The 19,038-nt window shown below is 40.0% G+C and overlaps 1 long non-coding RNA gene across 1 annotated transcript in view; it reads right to left on the bottom strand.

The window, feature by feature from the left end:
• Positions 1–7,753: 7,753 nt before the first annotated feature.
• The window catches only part of LOC143682889 (uncharacterized), a 133,793-nt gene continuing 122,508 nt past the window's right edge, over positions 7,754–19,038 (bottom strand). Inside the window, exons 2-3 of the long non-coding RNA XR_013175348.1 lie at positions 15,023–15,062; positions 7,754–7,785 (exon numbers count right to left, since the gene is read on the bottom strand). This is a non-coding gene — a long non-coding RNA (uncharacterized LOC143682889). The remainder of the gene's footprint in view (positions 7,786–15,022; positions 15,063–19,038) is intronic.

The raw sequence follows: 19,038 nt of genomic DNA, 5'->3' as shown, positions 1-19,038 counted from the left end.
TTTTAAACCTTAACTCCCTATTCCCTATCCCTGCCTATAGGAATAGGGTATCCCTATATATCCCTATCCCCGCCCTGTGGTAGTTATATTTTGATTTGAATTTTTCCTTCTGTGATGGTTTGAAAAGATGTATGTCCCCTAGAAAAGCCATGTTTTAATCTAAATCCCATTTCATAAAGGCAGAATAATCCCTATTCAATACTATATGTTTGAAACTAATCAGATCATCTCCCTGGAGATGTGGAGTGGTTGTTAGACTGGATTAGGTGACGATGTGTCTCCATCCATTTGGGTGGGTCTTGAGAAGTTTCTGGAGTCCTATAAAAGAGGAAACATTTTGGAGAATGGAGATTTGGAGAGAGGAGAGAATGCTGCAGCACCATGAAGCAGAGAGTCCACAGCCAGCGACCTTTGGAGATGAAGAAGGAAAATGCCTGCTGGGGAGCTTCATGAAAGTCAGGAGAGAAAGCTAGCAGATGACGCCGTGTTCGCCATGTGCCCTTCCAGCTGAGAGAGAAACTGTGACTGTGGATGGAATCTTTCTCTGGATGCCTTTGATTGGACATTGCTATAGACTTTTTAAAAAGCCATTCTGTTCCTGGTATACTGCATCCCAACAGCTAGCAAACTAGAACATCTTCTTTATAGATTGTTCCACTGAATGAATTTAGAAAAATGTATTTTATTTTCTAATCTTTCTTCTTTTCTGCTTAACTTTTCTTTTATTTACTTACTTTCCCTTTCTAGATTTATAGCTTTTTCTAAATTCATGCTGGCCATTTCAAGAGTAAGTGCATGAGCTACAAATTTCATTAGTTAGACCCATGAAGAGGGAACACAAATGCTTTCATATGTCCTCTTTCTTTGGCCAATAAAAAGAGATAAGAATGTGACTGAGTCAGGGTTGGCTGCCTCCACATCCATGGTAAAATAGCACTGGATGAAAGCATGTGGTAGTGAAGAGAGACAGTCAAACAACATTATGTGGACATTATTTAAATATTATCAGCCAGATAAACTGTAGAGCTGAGATGGCATGAAGATTGTAGTATCTGACCAAAGATTCATTACTCTTGGCACAGCAACTGATACCTAGATATGTCAAATAGAGGGAATCCTTACCTCCTATTTTCCTTTTTTTTCTCTATGGCTCTGATTCCTCAGGCTTCCTGGCTTCATCCTTCTCAGCTCCTCCAGGATGAGGACTATCTTCCAGTTACTATAGTGATGGGCTGGAAAAATATCTGAATGCATGCTGTCAGCAGAGTAAATGACCTGTAGTAAGTTAGACAGCAAATTCTGTTTGAGAAATAAGAATTGTGAAACAAAGTGGCATTCATTTCATGGAAGGCAGAACCGTTCTTCAACATGATTAAAGTCTGACAGACAAAGGTTATAGAAACATCTTAAACATCCTCAAATGATTTCACAGGAGATTATCTACCTGCCTTGTTTGGTTCTCAGGTGCTAGGTTGATAATAAGTTTTACAAGGCATTTGAAGGTGAAAGAAAGGCAAAGATAAATGATTTTATTCAATGTTTCTAGGAAGTCAGAGTACACATGTGTTCTGGTTTGCTAGCTGCCGGAATGCAATATACCAGAAACGGAATGACTTTTAAAAGGGGGAATTTAATGAGTTGCTAGTTTACAGTTCTAAGGCCGAAAAAATGTCCCAATTGAAACAAATCTATAGAAATGGCCAATCAAAGGCATCCATCCAGGGAAAGATACCTTGGTTCAAGAAGGCCGATGAAGTTCAGGGCTTCTCTCTCAAGTGAGAAGGCACATGGCGAACACAGTCAGGGCTTCTCTCTCGGCTGGAAGGGCACATGGCAGACACAGCATCATCTGCTAGCTTTCTCTCCTGGCTTCCGGTTTCATGAAGCTCCCCAGAAGGCGTTTTCCTTCTTCATCTCCAAAGGTCGCTGGCTGGTGGACTCTCTGCTTCGTGGTGCTGCAGCCTTCTCTGCTCTCTCTGAATCTCAACTCCCATTCTCCAAAATGTTTCCTCTTTTATAGGACTCCAATAAGCCAATCAAGACCCACCCAAATGGGTGGAGACATGTCGTCCACCCAATTAACAACCACTCTTGACTAAATCACATCATCCAGGGAGATGATCTGATTACAGTTTCAAACATACAGTATTGAATAGGGATTATTCTACCTTTATGAAATGGGATTCTGATTACAACATGGCTTTTCTAGGGGGCATACTTCCTTTCAAACCAGCACAACATGTTTACTTATAAGTCTGACCCTAGAATTAAGAGGATAATTTATTATAGTGGGTCCTCCTCAGGAATGCACATCAAAATGGGGATCACTTTTGAAAGAGAGTCAGCATTGCCCCAGAAGTGCTGAAACAGAATCTCTGAGGGGAATCAGGCATGTGGACCCTAGAAAGCTTCCCAGATCTTCTGATGCAAAACCCACTGATCTAGTCCACACCCCTCAATTAACTGACATTAAGGGATATGAAGAGGAACCTTCTATATTGGGATGTTTCATCACTACAACCCTCAGGAGTGCCCCTGGGTGCGGGAGTGTGGAAACCAATGGAGCCAGGCCAAGTTATCTGCTCATTCCTTGTGCTCTTTACTCTTGATAAGGATTTGTTCAAAGAAAGTGTTCTACTGTTAAAAATACACCAAAGTCCAACATCAACAATCTGAAGAGGATGTCAAAAGCCAAGTGTGCTTCCTTCAGGCTAATCCAGAATATAATTTCAGCTACTGCTTATTTTACATATCAGTACTTCCCTGAAGGACTCAGTTATCAGGCTATCCTTCCTCAGGTGCTCCACACACTCATCCATTGCATCCCTTAGATCTGTGGCCCTCTGTTTGGAACCCTTGCTTTAGTCTGTTACAGGTAAGATCCTGTTTACTTCAACAAAGGAAGGACTCATTTAAGAGGAGAGTTGGGGATAAGCAAAGGCAGATGATTCCTCCAAAGATAATGAAACTGAATGCATTTAGAATTAGGGTTTTAGTTGACAACTGTTTATGAAAGTGGGCATCAAGGATTCTGCCTCAATCAGAAAATACCTTGGGTTCCGGTTTGCCAGTCATGTCCTTCAGAAGTTCTAAGGGCAGTGTTCCCTTGGAGGTACCAGCCAGATTTGGTCAGAGATGGCAGTGCCTCCTGTTCCTTGTCATTTTTTGATGTTAGTTTGACAACTACATATGTTTTAATCAAGCTAGAGCACACAGTGGAACAGGCCACACTCAGGGCATGGCTACAGGACATGTACAAAAAACACATGTGGAAGAGGAGGGGAGCTGGCCTTCAGTGAACATCTACATATTACAAGCATTTCAGGGGTATATTTTTTAATCCTCAACAATCTCTGAGGTCAGGAACATTTAATTTGCATTTGATAATTGAAGCACATAAGGCGCAGAGAAACTCTTTTTCCCAAGCTTTTCTCAAGAGCTTTATTAAACTGTTAGGTCCTATGTTTTTGGAATTGGGTGGGGTAGGGAGGATAGTTTTTATCTGGAGTCTTAAACAAGGCTTTCTAGCATGCATTTTATATATCCCACTCCTTGGCCAGTTTCCTACTAATGAGATTTATACAGTTTGGCTTAGTTTCAATAGCTATTAATGGGCATTTGCCAATCCAGAGACTGAATTTCTTAAATTTTGCATCCTAGGTGCCTCAATTGCTTTATCCTTATCCCAGCCCTGAGAGATAATAAAAAGATTATCTGATATGGAAGCACATTTTTGTGGATTATTACAAGTTACTTACCCACCAGTCCTATTAAAGCAGGACTGGCAAAAGGAGCTGGCTGGATTTTGGCATGTGTTAATGCCTTACAGACAGGCCAAAAGCTGAAGACAATTTGCCCACCAGCTGATGGCAAGATGATGGTGCAAAATTCAGTAAGATTGTGTGTGGCAGCAAACAGATGGTAACTTTTGAAAGAGCTTTGGAAATTTACGGAAAATTTAAAAACTTCCTTTAAAAAAATACATTAATTGTATGAGTTCAAATGTTGACAAGGTTGTATTATTACTATTTATCTTTACTGGTTTTTTTTGTCCCTTCTGCGTCTGAGACATGGTCATATGTTGCAGGCAAGGGTGGCTATCCAGGTTTTGTAGGGTTAGAGCTTATATATTTGAAGGGCCCTCTTTAAGAGAAAGAACCCAAAATTACCAACAAAGAATGTCTACAGTCCCTGTCTGGCCTTGGAAGAGATGCCTGTGAATGAGGGGTATGATGGTTAATTTTATATATCAGCTTGGCTAGTTTATGGTGTCAAACATTGGCCTAGATTGTCTGTGGAGCGATCTCACAGATGGGATTAGCATCTAGAATCATTTGACTTTAAGTAAAGAAGATTATCCTTCATAATGTGGGTGGGCCTCGTTCAATCAGTTGGAGGCTTTAAAGCAAAGATCTGAGGGCTCCAGCAAGAAGTAGAAAGTTTGCCATAAGACTTCAACATCAATTTAACCAGTAAAAAATAAAATTTCCAGTCTGTTGGCTTGCCCTACAGAATTTGGGCTTACCAGTGCTCACAGTTGCCTGCTTGAACCAATTCCTTAAAATAAATGTCTATCTCAGTGCATATGCACAGTTGGTTCTGGTACCCTGGAGGACAATGACTAATACAGAGGGTAACTGGAAAAATGAATTCTTTACAGAAATGTTTTGTAAGTTCAGATTTATATTTGATATGTAGAAGTCCACTTTGCAAAGGCAATGGGAAGGAAATTTTCCTACTGCTTGTTAAAATAACAACTATAGAAATATAATTTCTCAAATGTTAGGAGTCAGGAATCTAATAAGAAGAACGACAGCCACAAAAACAAAAAGATAGCAACAAAACCCCACTTTTTACAGATATCACCCTCCATGTCCTGTTTCCATCTCCCTACACAGGAAAGCTCCCAGGATTTGGCAGGCCCTCCAAAGCTAGGAAGCTGTGGGACTCGGGGAAAACTATTCCAGCAGTGGTGAGCCAGCAAGGCCTCTGAAAGCTGTACAATACAGGGCAACATGCTCACAGAGAGTTTTAAGTGCAGTATTGATAAACCGAAACAGTTTCACACTATTTAGATAGGGTGATACACTTCTTTCCTCAGTCTTAGGAAACAGTTATAGGAACTTCTATTTTTTTCTCTCTCTCTAGAAAGTTCTATATATGTTTAATGTTTTTATATATGTAGGTAAGTGCCCTGCAAGGAGTGCAATGATGAAAGTGATTTTAAAAAGTTTAATTTATAAAAACTATAAATGATAAATGCAATTGAAAAAATAAAGGAGGATAAAAGGGATAGAGAGTGACGGCAATTTGTTTACTCAGTTTTAAAGTGGGGCTAATAACAGCACTTACCTTGTAGAGTGCTTGTGAATAGGAGATAAACATGGAACAGTGTCTGGTACATAAAAAGTTTTCAGAAGTTGTGCTGCTATCCCCTCATTTTACAGAGGAAGAGACCGACATCAGTAAAAATGGAATCTGGCCAGAGTTATCTAATAGTTACCATCAGAGTCAGGCCATGCACATTCTTGTCTCCTCACTCTCAAAGGCTCTGAATTGGGGATAGAAAACATGGAGTAGGACAAGAGCCCCATAGCCCATTTCCGGGTTTGGATTCTTGGATCTGAATGTGGCTAGTGGTTCAGCCACAAAAGCAAAGCAACTATAGCACAAAAGAAACCTGTTCCTGGCATCCCTGAGGGCATGGATACATTAATACGCGCCCAAATGGAGTAACAGCCAACTCCCTGTGGTGTCTTAACATAACACCCAAATTAAGTTAATTAAGTGCTGTGTGATGTTCCCTGTTTACATCAAGAATAGGCCAGCCATGGATAAAGAAAAGGAGGAGGACTTCAGAATGCATTTTGAACCTAATTTTAGTAAATTAATTGTTAATATTACAATCTCCCTCAAATTCAGTGAAAAAAACCACTGTCTTATGGAAAAAGACAAACCTAAAATTTCGTCACATTTCCCACTAATGAAATACATTAATAGGAAAATTTTCTGATGAAAATACATTAGAACAATCTTATGTATCCAAGTTCTATAAGATATACAAATCATTCCTCAAACCCTTTAATCTAATGACTAATACATGGTTGGGTTCAAGATAAATATAAAGGATAAAAACTTATGAGACCAAAAAGCTCCCCCCTCCAAAAAAAAAAAAGAAAACAACTGGGGTTTGGACAAAAAAATAGCGGGCCAATCAATTAAACCAAGTATAAACCAAACTAGAACCCTTTTGAAAACTTAATTTCCTTCTGGATATAGCTATGCTCCCCCAAACCAGGTAATCCTTTTTATTGTCTTACTGTGATAAGCAGAGTTAAAAAAAAAAAAGCCAGTAAAATTTCAGTTCAGTGTAATTGTTACAAAATAACTCCAGGGAAATGACACTGTCAAGGCTATGGCTGACAGCCTAGGACAAGCTGAGTGAAACTTGCCAGGGAGAGGGGTAGAACCCCTGAGAAAACTTTTTATGTTTCTAACCACTGACCTCCACCCATGGTGACCACAGCCTCCTCCTGTGGTCAATTTCCTCCAATTTCCAGAGCATTTGGCTACTATCTTCTTGATTTTTTTAAAGTATTAATGGTATTTATATAATTTTTTTGAATCAGTAATGGGATTACATATTTTAAAAGGTCTCCTTTTGAACTCTTTCTGGTATGTACGCCCCACTTTTCTAAAAGGAAACCACTGTTTCATATTAAAAAATGTATTTTTATTCCTTTTAAAATATATAAAGATATATTCTTTTCATCCACTTTTAAAAATACATTTATTGAGGTGCAATTGATGTGCAATAAACTGCACATATTTAGGGCATACAATTTGATGAGTTTTTTGACATATCTATATATACTCATGAGGCCACCCTTCTCTTTTAAAGAGGATATGTTAACATATTCTACACACTGATATGTAACTTGTTCTTTTTATATACTTTGTGTGCCAGTTTGAAAATATCATGTATCCCAGAAAAGCCATCTTTAAGCTGATTCTGTCTTGTGGAGACAGCCATTTCTTTTAATACTGATTCAGTAATGTAGATTGGAATCCTTTGATTAGATTATCTCCACGGAGATGTGATGCACCCAATTGTGGGTATTAACTTTTGATTACATAGAGATGTGACTCCATCCATTCCAGGTGGGGTTTACTGGAATCCTTTAAAAGGAGAAACATTTTAGAGAGTCGGAAATGACAGAAGGTCAGAGTCCGGGTAGCTGTTGAAGAAGCCCAAAGAGAAAGCTAGCAGCTGTCACCATGTGTCTTTCCAGCTGAGAGAGAAACCCCAGACATCACCGATCTTCCTTGAGTTAAGGTATTTTCCCCTAGATGCCAGAGTTGGACTTTTCAAGGTATTAGAACTATAAACTTGTAACTTATTAAATTCTCCTTTTTAAAAGCCATCTCAGTTCTGGTACATCACATCCTGGCAGTTAGAAAACGAACAGCTTTGTTTTAGACAGAGTACACTGTGATCTTCATTCTTTTTATGGGTGTATTTTGTTCTATTGCATAGATGCTGCATGATTTATTTAACTAGTCCTCTCCTGGCTTGCTGCCAATCTTTTGTTGTTACAAGCAAAAAAGTTACAAGCTGGAAAGGGTCAGCACAGCCTGACCGGTCAAACAGAATCTGAGCTGGAAACAATTCATTTTCTTTATTGTTTTCTGCTCTTTCGTTCTAGTTTCACAGACTGTTTTAGGGAATTGAGGATAGAGTAGTAACTGGATGGTCCAAGTTCCCGTCCTTGGGATGCTCATATTCTGTTGGGAAAGACAGAGGATATGAAAATAAACATATATAAAAATATATAAAGTTTTCAACTGTGAGAAATGCTATACAAATAATAAAGTAGACCAAGGGATTGCTAGCAGGGCAGGGATGCGGTTTTAGATACAGGGGTCAGAGACAGCCTCTGAGGTTGAGCAAGATGTGAATGATGATGGGCAAGCTGTGTAAAAGGCTGGGGAAGAGCATTCAGACAGAAGCAGCAGCCCTGAGATGAGAAGGAAGAATGGCAGTAGCATGCCGAGCCAGGTGGAAAAATGAGCTGAGGCTAGAGGCACAGGCAGGGCCAGATCATGAGATCTTGTAGCTATGCAGGAATGTGGATATCATGAGGGGGGTTGCTCAAGGAATTTACATGATCTGACATGCTTCAGAAAGCTCTCTGGCTGCTGGATAGGGAACAAAACATGAGGGGCAAGTAAGGGTGCAAGAAAGGAAGCTACTGCAGAGGTCCAAGGAAAGATGAGAGTGAATTCCACTAGCAGGGAAGTGGTGAGTAATGTGAGATGTGGTTGGCTTTGGGATGTATTTTGAAGACAGAGCCAATGGACTTGTTAATGGATTGCATGTAAGAGAGAAATGAAGGATGATTCCTAGATTTTTGGTATGAGCAATTGGCTGACTGATGGAAACATTTACTGAGAGGAGGAAGGTTGGCATAAGATCTAATTTGGAAAAATGTAAGCAGTATATGCTAAATTTTAGATGCATGAAAGACACTGAGATGGGAAGTCCTAGCTGAGAAGCAGCCCAAGCAGAAGAGTTCTGTCTTAAGGAGAAAAAATTAGTATTTGTTAACATACAGATGATCCACCCCACATTTAAAGCCTGGAACTGGATGAGACCACTTAAAAGAATGTGCTTAGAGAGTGACAAAAGGACTGTAATCAGTCATCTCCCTGGAGATGTGATTAAGCATTTATTAAGCTCTAATTTTGTGCAAGATGCATAAGGGGTGCTTAATTATTGTTCTGGTTTGCTAGCTGCTGGAATGCAACATACCAAAAACAGAATGGCTTTTAAAAGGGGGAATTTAATAAGTTGCAAGTTTACCGTTCTAAGGCTGAGATAATGTCCCAATTAAAACAAGTCTATAGAAATGTCCAATCAAAGGTATCCAGGGAAAGATACCTTGGTTCAAGAAGGCCGATGAAGTTCAGGGTCTCTCTTTTATTTGAGAAGGCAACTGGTGAACACAGTCACGGTTTCCCTCTCATCTGGAAGGGCACATGGCGAGCATCATCTGCTAGCTTTTTCTCCTGGCTTCCTGTTTCATGAAGCTCCCCGGGAGGTGTTTTCCTTTTTCATCTCCAAAGGTTGCTGGGTTGTGGCCTCTTCTGGCTATGTCGTTCTTCTCTGGCTCTTTCTGACTCACTCTCATTCTCCAAAATGTTTCCTCTTTTATAGGACTCCAGAAACTTCTCAAGACCCACCCAAATGGGTGAAGACATGTCATCTAATCCATCTTAACAACCACTCTTGATTAAATCACATCTCCAGGGAGATGACTGATTATAGTTTCAAATATACAGTATTGAATAGGGATTATTCTACCTTTAAGAAATGGGATTTTGATTAAAACATGGCTTTTCTAGGGGACATACATCCTTTCAAACCAGCACAATTATTAAAAACATTCCTACTTGCCAGAGACCCAGGTTCGATTCCTGATGCCTGCCCGTACAAAAAACAAACAAACAAAAATTCCTACTGAATGATATGTATAAACACATCTAAAGATCTGTATCTGTGCTAATGAAAAGTATTTGAGGGTGGTGGCAAAGAGTTGGAGGGGCAGAGGCACAGAATGGGGGAGAAGTTAGATTCCTCATACTATAGGGAGTGATGAAGGCCTAGTGGGAAGGAAGAGAAAGGCAGAGATGAGATATTTTTGACGTAGATTAAACACGACCTGATGCACAGCATATTGGATGTGAAAGAGTGAAGATAATGGAGGTTTCTAGCTGGGACAAGTTAGTGGATGATCAAGTAACAAAGATAAGAAATACAAAGCAATCAACAGGTATTGGTTATATTTGATTTGTAGGTAGAAGAAGAATATCAAGTTTGATTTCAGAATACTGAATGGGGCTGTGTGGTACTCAGAAGGAAATATGACTTAGGAAAAAGAAGTTTCAGGGAAGGATTTGGAAGTCAGTACATGGGTGACAGCTGAAGCCAAAGGACCAGAGACAGCGAGCAGGGCCATGATTCCCAATGGGGAGGAGGGTGGCAGCGCTGGGGAAGCATCAGTGAACAAGACAGACATGGTCCTTGTTGCCGGTGAGTTTACAATCTAGCAAGGCTACAGTCTCCCACCGGGCCTCTACCACGGGTGAGGATCTGGGTGGCCAGCTGTAATCAGGAGCAAGGACAATGTGGATTTTGGCTAGAAGAGGCTCCCTGTCCCCATCCATTTTCCGAGATTAGTAGGGATCAGGCTGGTAGAACACCTCAGCTTCCACTGACGCCCACATCCCCTCCTCACCACTTCCATGACAACTGCCCTGCGCTTCCATGGCAACTGTCCTGCGCTTCCATGGCAACCGTCCTGTGCTTCCATGACAACCATCCTGTGCTTTCATGGCAACCGCCGACCCAGGCCTCACTGCGTCAAGGACAAGCTGTGCTCAGTGACTGGCTCACTGAGCCTTTCCTCTCTGCAAGCTCCTTTGCCTTAACTTTACTCCTGTGACTTTAATTACTTGGAGCAGTGATCTAACTTACATAACAATGCAGGTTATAAGAGCGGAGTGACATGGCTGTGTTGTGCAATAATGTTAACTGCCATATTGTAATGGCTGGGGAGTTAAACGGCTAGATGGAGGCTGGGAAATCAGTTGTGAGGTATTAAAACCACATCTGATGCAACATTGTACCAGTTCATACAAAGGAGGAGGACGACAGTGGTCACAATGCAGTAGGTGACAAACCCGAGAACCTTGAAGGGCAGCTTAGATGTGAAGGTGAGAGAGGAGCTGAGGATGACTGATTTTTCTAGCTTGGGCAAGATCATGATTAGAAAAGCAATGGAATATAGAAGTGGAGCATGCTAAAATAGGAGGGGGAATTAACGAGTTGTTAAAGGCATAGCCAATTTCATGGGATTCTAGGACTAAAGGTGTGAAGAATTTAGAAAACAGATAGGGATAGGGCATTGTAGGTTCCAGGAAACTGAAGGCCAAGAGATAAGGGATTGGGAGTCATCAGTGACTTATGTGATAGTTAAAAACCACTGGAGGAATTGAGAGGAAGCAGAAGGACATCTGGAGAGAGGCAGGCCAAACTCAGAGAACACCAACATTTAAAAAGCCAGATGATGATAAAGCAGTAGTAGAAACTGAGAAACAGTAGTTAGTGACCAACAAAGAATCCGCATCATACAGCAGCAAAATAAACACTATAACAAAACATAATGAATTAGACATTCTTTCATCTGAGCTGTATGATCCTGTAATTAATGATATACTGCAGTTCTGGCCATCTTTTTGCTCTCTAAATAGGAGTAAACTATTTTGTGTTAACTCTCAAAACTGTAGGATTCATTATATCCTCCACTGAAATACTTCAAATCAGAGGCCTAGAAAATTAAAGCAGGAAGAACCTTAGAGATCTGAAATCTGGATGTAAAAGAAAAGAAGTTAAGCTTTTCTCCATATCTGTACACAAAGCAGGAGGTCCTGTACACAGTAAGGTGCCTGGGCATTTTACACTAGTCATTAAAGAGAACTGTACTAGGACTTCAGTTCTCTGTCATCATTCCAGGCTTCTCATCTCTGAAACTACAAAACAGAACAGTGAATTCTGACCTTTCTTTGCAGTAAACCACTTTTTTAAAATGAATTAAGTTTTTATGGAGCCCAAAATGTAAAAACACTTTTTAAATGCTAAATTCATTATCAGTATGTTTATTCATACCTTAAATTTAATGAAGGAAACTGTTAAGACTGTTGATGAATATTCAAAAATGTAGTTTAGTGAATCAGCATTTATTATGTCATACCCAAAATCAATTTGATACTGTACAACCAAAATACAATAGTGAAGAAAAATTTCTAAGCAGTTCACCCTTCTATTTGGATATTTGTCAATTAAATAGAAATGAAGATTGAATAAAATACATTAACTTGGAGGTATAAATTAATGCATTTATGCATCTCTAATACGTTAAAAACATTTGGCATGTGTTAAATGTGCATGGTTTTACATGACTGGTGTCTTTATGTCAGATAATGTTTAACAAAATCTTTGTGGTACTACCTAAGTACCACTATAAGTAAAGAACTCTAGATTTTCTTGGAACAAAAATGTGAAAATCCGGCAAATAAAAATCAAACATTTATTGAGTACTTACGTACTTTAAAAGTTTGTGACGAGGGAAAAACAAAATTTTTTTTCTGGCTTAATTAGAGTTTTACTTAAATCCTTAATATCAGATTTTTTAAAAATGTCAAGGATTTATATAAAACATTGAGCCAATATATAAGGCATCATCAGTTTCTCCTTTACTACTAGACCAGGGTTTCTTAACCTGGGCACTACTGATACTTTGGGCCAGAGAATGCTTTGTTGTGAGGGACGAGGGACTGTCCTGTATGTTGTAAGACGTTTAGCCTCTACACACTAGATGCCAGGAGTCCCCTAACAAGTTGGGACAATTAAAATAGTCTCCAGACATTGACAAATGCCCCTGGGGGCAAAAAAAGCACTAGTTAAAAAACCACTGTATTGTAGTGGTTCTCATCAGCATAAATGCATATTGTAGCATATTCAATCTCAAAAAAATAAAATAGACCATAAATCTCACATTGTCCTCTATTTAAAAACTTGAGTCTTAATAGCTACAGTCTATAAAGAGTGATGTGCACTTACGCCTGATGACTTCTTCAAGATGCTGCAATCTGTTTTCTATCCCTACCAACCTACAGAAATTGCCCTTAAGACCTCAGTGATCTCCATCTTGCTCATTCCAATGGGCATTTCCCTTTCCTCATTTAACTGACCTTTCAGTGGCATTTGAACACTGCACTCTCCTGTCATCCCACAATAACCTGTCTGCTCCTTCTCCATGACATTCGTCTCCATCCCAAATGTTAGAGTGCACCAGGATTTGGTCTGGCTCTTGCATCTCTATATTCTCTACTTGATCTCATATAGGCCCATGTCTTTAAATACCCATCTCTGAGCTGATGACTCCCAAAGTTATCACCTGAGACTAGACTGTCCTCTGGACTCCATCTCATTTATACAGTTTCCTAATTGACAGCTCCAGTGAGATAACCACCTTTGCATCTCAAAATTAATAGGCTGAAAAATGAATTCTAACTAGTTGCACCTCACCGCCCACAACCTTTTCCTCCACATCCTTTTCTATGAATATAAATGGGACCAACTAACCATTTTGCTCAATTCAGGAAAAAGAAAATGAACAACCTTGAAGTCGTCTTTGATTACTCCTTTTCACCTGTTCTAAAGCATCACCAGATCCCATATTTCCCACCTCCACAGTGTTTCTGAAATACATCTACTGCTCTTCATGTCCAGTAATGTCACTCCAGGCCATGCCACCGTAATCTCTCACCCGGGCCATGGCAATTGCCTGGTCTCTCTGTTCTCTCTCCCCATCCTTCTCCACACTCAGTCATTTCCTACGCAGCAGCCAAGATGGCCTCAGATCACTCTCCCATCTCAAATGAATGAATGGAGTTCATGTTATGAACTTCAGACTACTCATGCCATAAAATTCAACTCCCTTCCCACGGTGCGGGAGGATGCATACTTCCCTAACTCTACCCTGCTATGCCCATCACTGGGTGCCAGAGTCATGGGCCTCTTCTCTGTCCTTGGAAACTGCCACACCAACCCCCACTCCAGGCCTTTGCCCAGTTCATCCAGGCCCATTCTTCCTGTTCTCTCTGATTACTCATCCCTCAGGTCCAGCCTTACATGCCACCTCCTCCGACCTTCTCAGCCAGACCTTCCCCAACCAGCCTCCCTCCCTCATCAGACTGTGATTTCCTTCCTGGCCCATAGCACCATCTGTAATTATCCCATGCATTTAGTGACTTGCTTAGGTGTTTGTGCATCTTTCTCATTTACTGAGGATCTCTCACTGCTTGACACTTCTCACCTGGAACCTAACCTGTATTTCACTGCCAAGTGTCTAGTACTGAACCACAGGAACGAAGGTATAAGTATTAGCACTTACCGAAACCTACCAACTACTTAGTCTAATACCCTACTGTATTATGTTATTTAAAATTCCCTCAGGCTTATGGGTTATTATTGTCCCACTTTTAAGATGACAAAACTGAGGCTCAGAGAGGTTATAAAACCCACCCCAGACTACAAGGTCAGCTGCTGAGCAGGAACTGAGCCCACATGTGCCTGAACCACGTTATGTGTTTATACTGCCTCAATGTTCATGGATGTCAGTCCCGTCCCTGGTAAAGTATGTGGGCTACGCTCAGAAGGCTACTGTGTTTCTACTCCAGATATCTGCCAGGGAGTATAATCTGTAACCTGGTTCCCTCAATCATCCAATTCATGGATGACTGCGGACATGGAGCCCAGCGCCTTCCAGCAACTCCGCCGTCCCCAGCCGTCAGGTTGCTCTGAGCCGGAGCCTAGGCGCGGAGACTGAGATTGGCCCCTGGCCGGTTTGATGAGCTGCACCTGGGTGTGCTGCGGTCAGCAGGCGCTGAAGCCTGTTATGAGAAACAAGCACTTGTAACTCAGACTAGTTAATATAACAAACTGATCGAGCACTTTGATAAAAAAAGCACAAGTTGCTATCAGGATTTTATAAGACAGTGAAAACTTAAAGACTCATCACTTACCCAAGGATACAGTTGCAGAAAAATCTATACTAATCACTATGAGAACTGGAATCTAAAATAATATTCCCAGCATACTTCAGTTTTCAAAGCTTTTTTTTTTTTTTTTTTACAGATCTGGGACAACTGTGTAAATATCTGCTGATCTCTTCTGATTTCTGGAAAATAAATTCTATAGTTTTCTAAATAAGAATAAAATACCAAAGAGGTTTTTCTTTTTCTTTTTACTCAGTATATTCTCAAACAAGTTAGTAAGTCTCAAAGTTGTAGATAAAAGAGTAGACTAGCTTTGAACAATCTAACAATACGCCATCATGAACCACTTCTTAAAAATATTCTGGGCAGGCTGCTATGGCTCAGCAGGCAGAGCTCTCACCTGCCATACTGGAGGTCTGAAGTTCGATTCCTGGTGCTTCCTGCCCATATGAAAAGAAAAAAAGATATTAACAAAAAATATTTTTTATTTCTTACTTAAAAGGAAAATTATAGTTGAAAATGCTGATAATGTTTTTTGGCTATTAGATAAGAAATAAACTGTTCAAAAAGATAACATAATAAGCACAATATAATCAGCATTTTAAAACCAGAAAGTACCTTTGAAATATCAAATGATTAATAGCTTTCAATCATTCAACAAATATTTGTTAAATACACATAATAAATATTTGGCTGTTGCACCAGCAATGCATCTTCGGCATGAAGAGCCGAGAAGGCAGCTGGGTTGCTTGGTCATGGTAGTCTGTAGTCTAGTTTCAGGTGGAGGGCATAGTAGGAGCCAGCCTCTGAGATGTCAGATAGAAAACCAGAGCCAAACAAGTTGAAAAAGACCAGGAGGCAATAGCAGGTGACAGTAAGGCTGAAGGACTTGACCTTGAGTTGCTGAACTGGGTCTCCTGGCCCTGCCCTTGGGGGTCCTTCCACAGTGCAGGGGGTCAAGCTGAGCCCCAAGGGAGATGGTGGCATGATTTCTAGAGGTAGGCAGTATAATCCTGGAGGACTCATCTTGTTATGGGGTTGAATTGTGTCTTTCCAAAAGATAAATGTTCACGTCCTACCCCACGGACCTGTAAATGTGACCCTATTTGGAAACAAGATCTTTGAAGATGTGATTAGCTAAAATGAGGTGAACCTGGATTAGGGGAGGCCCTAGTCCAGTCTGACTGGTGCCCTTCTAAGAAGGGGGACCTGGGCCAACACAGACAGACACAGGGAGAAGGGCATTTGAAGATGAACAGATAGATCTGCAAGCCCAGGAATGCCAAGGGTGGCCTGCAAACACCAGAAGCTGAAGAGGCCAGGGAAGATTCCCCTCTGTAGGTTCAGATGGAGGGTGGCCCTGCTGACACTTTGGATCTGGACTTCCAGCCTCCAGAGCAGTGAGACAAATTTCTATTGCTTTAAGCCACCCAGTTAGTGGCAGCCCTAAGAAACAAAGACACAGCCACAGTGCTTGGCACAGGGCCTTGAAAGTTGGGGATACTTAGCAGACAATTGTGGCTTTGGTTGACCAGACTCAAAGTAATTGAGATACTCTGAGAGAGCGAGAGAGCAGAGAGAAAGGAACCAAAGTTCTGACTCTCTTCAACTTCTGGAAAAGGAATGTGCAGGAACACAACAATAGCTTGACAGGCTTGTACTGAATGATAAACGTGGCAATACTTAGATGAGGGCTACACTTGTAACTCTGTCCAGTGTGATGCACTTGAAGTAACACAAATGAAAGCAATGTTCTATTTCAGGATTATCAGGACAGGAAAGAAAAGTCCCTACCCAGAGAAATAGAAATGGCTTAGCAAATACTATTGCGGGCTGGCCCAGACCCTTTCCTGTCTTCTGCTTTGCTGGCAGAGCCCTCTGATTCTGTCTGGAGTTTCATCCTCCTTGGGGGAGGCCATCAAGGAATTCTCCTGGCTGGTGAATAGTTCAGGAAGGCGCGGCTAATGCCTGCGGGGCCAGGAGACCCGAGGGGAACTCTGCCGGGGCCGGCCGGAGAAAGGTAAATAACGCATTGCAAGATTGTCATCACCAGAGCCACACCCTTCCCAGCAGAAAAAAAAAAGTACTTGACAACAGAAAGAATACATTGCAATATGAGAATAATATTTAGATGTCAGGAGACCAAGAATAAAAGCAAAGTTGGTGCTCTTATATTTTGTCCTACAGGGATAATTATGTGTGCATGTCTAAGAGCTCTCAGTATCTCAGAAACTATGCGAAGGCTGTAAAACTTAAAAAAAGATATTTTCTGCTTTTCAGGGAACAGAAGGTCCTAGTAAGACAGGGCCAGTTGAAGAAAGAGAAAATAACAAAACTAAAAGTCTAAGAATAGTTTGATGTATGGATGACTAAGTAATTTCAGAGGCTATATGTCTCAGAATTATACCTCAGTATAAGTATACCTAAGTATATGACCCCTAAGGGGGTCATATGTGAAATTATTTTACCCAGAAAAACAAGCAAAACTTTCAAAAAAGATAAGAATTTTATGGCCTGGACAATAAAAGACTTACAGTATGTAATGCTGAAAACATTTATATACTTTAATTTTCTGTATTTTGGAAACAACTGTTGGGGAAAAAAAAGCTAATTTTTTTTTTCTTTTCTGTATATGCTTAGTGCCATCTAGTGATCAAAATGTAAAGTACTATTATAACATCTCCAAATGAGTAACAAAATAAAGCATTTAAATGTAACATTTTAAATTTCTTATGTAGATGAATTTTATTGGTATACCTCAATAAACTTAATTCAAGAGTGCAAACATTATAGTTTAACTGGAGAAAATCACTTTCTGAAAGAATAAGGGGTGTCCTTGTTTTGTTCACAAGCCAGTTTGAAATGAACAAATGAAACAAGACAAGCTTTGCTGCAGAAAATATTTTCCTCCTTTATATCCTCAAATTATTGAAAGAATAAAGCAAAATAATTACATAAATACACATATTCATCTTTTTTTGAAATCAAGCATGAGTTGATTTCAAGTAAAATAAATGAAATCAAGTTATTAAAGCAAAAGAAGAGAGAGTTACTGTTAAAAATAGTACAAAGAATTATATTGCCTTTTAAAATTCTATCCCGAGTCAGTAAGCTCTTAAAGGCAGGGAATATATTATTCTGCTTGACACAGAGTAAAACCACTCAATCAATACCTAAATCGTGAAAGGAACAGACCCTAGAATATTTATGCTTCTTTATACTGAAAGTAATAGTATGATTTGTAATACACTGCCAAAGTGTGAGGGACAGAAAACTATATCATTCATGTACTATCAAACTCATCCTGGCTAAAGTACGCTTCCATTTTGCACCTCTAGCAGAAAAAAAAAAATCATGTTAATGACATTACGATAAGGGTAGATTAACACCGACCAGACAAGACAGGGAATTTAGATGCAAGGCAGAGGGGAACAGTCTTGTTCTTACCTCATACAGCAGCCTATGTTTTCACTTAACAAGTTCTTAAAGAATTCTATTTCACTGCCATTTTATGTAACCTACTTCTCTAGCTTTTCTGCCTCTTTTATATCTTTCAACACAGATATTTTCTGTGACCATATGGGATTAAAAGCAGACTTTAAAAGAAATTCGTTCTAAAGAATAAAAGTTTGGCTCTTTTACGTTAATGATTTGGTTAATGGCATTAACAGCAGAGTGTTGCAACAGTCTGATATACACATAAAATGGCCTGCGTATGATCAAATGGGATTTGGGATTTAGGGACCTCTTGTGGTAAAAACAAAAAAGTACTCTTTGAATATTAAAAAAAAATAGATATTTTTAGTTTAACAGACATTTGTGCCACATCACTATTACTATCATCACTGAATAACTAAGCAGTTGTAACAGTATCACTACCATCTGTGTGACCAGTGACTAGAATTTTCAAACTTGTTGCCTGAGGGGATTACAGATGCCAGACTGCTAACGCCTCCACCAGCAGCTCCAACTCAGGTCTGTTACTCTTTCCATTGCAGAACGTAATTTAGGAGAGATTTAAACATTTACAGGCTCCCTGAGAAATGTAAGACTGCAGGCTAGTGAGCAGTTAAAGTGCTAAGCTACGAACTATTTAAATGTATATTCTGTAAGAGTTGATGTATTTAATTTTTTGAAACATATTATTTATGTACATACACATGTATATTCTTAAGACATTTTGCTAAGAATACCACCAGTTTTGCTGGTGTTCACTTCTGGACCCATACAGTAACACCTGGACAGGCTGGAAGTCGACAAGGGGACTCAGGGAGGCAAGATTTCACAGGCGTAAATGGGATCTTATCAGGTTGAACACTCAGGCATAAAAGTACAAATCCAGAGGAAACATTGCTTTTTGGAAGCTTCAAGATATACAGGCCACCATAAGCTCAGGCTCCACAGAATAGGCAAAGT

This window comes from Tamandua tetradactyla, chromosome 5 (assembly GCF_023851605.1).
Source record: "Tamandua tetradactyla isolate mTamTet1 chromosome 5, mTamTet1.pri, whole genome shotgun sequence".
NCBI classification, from domain to species: Eukaryota; Metazoa; Chordata; class Mammalia; order Pilosa; family Myrmecophagidae; genus Tamandua; species Tamandua tetradactyla.
Note: the sequence above shows the minus strand (reverse complement) of the source record. Positions and strands in the feature narration are given on the sequence as shown.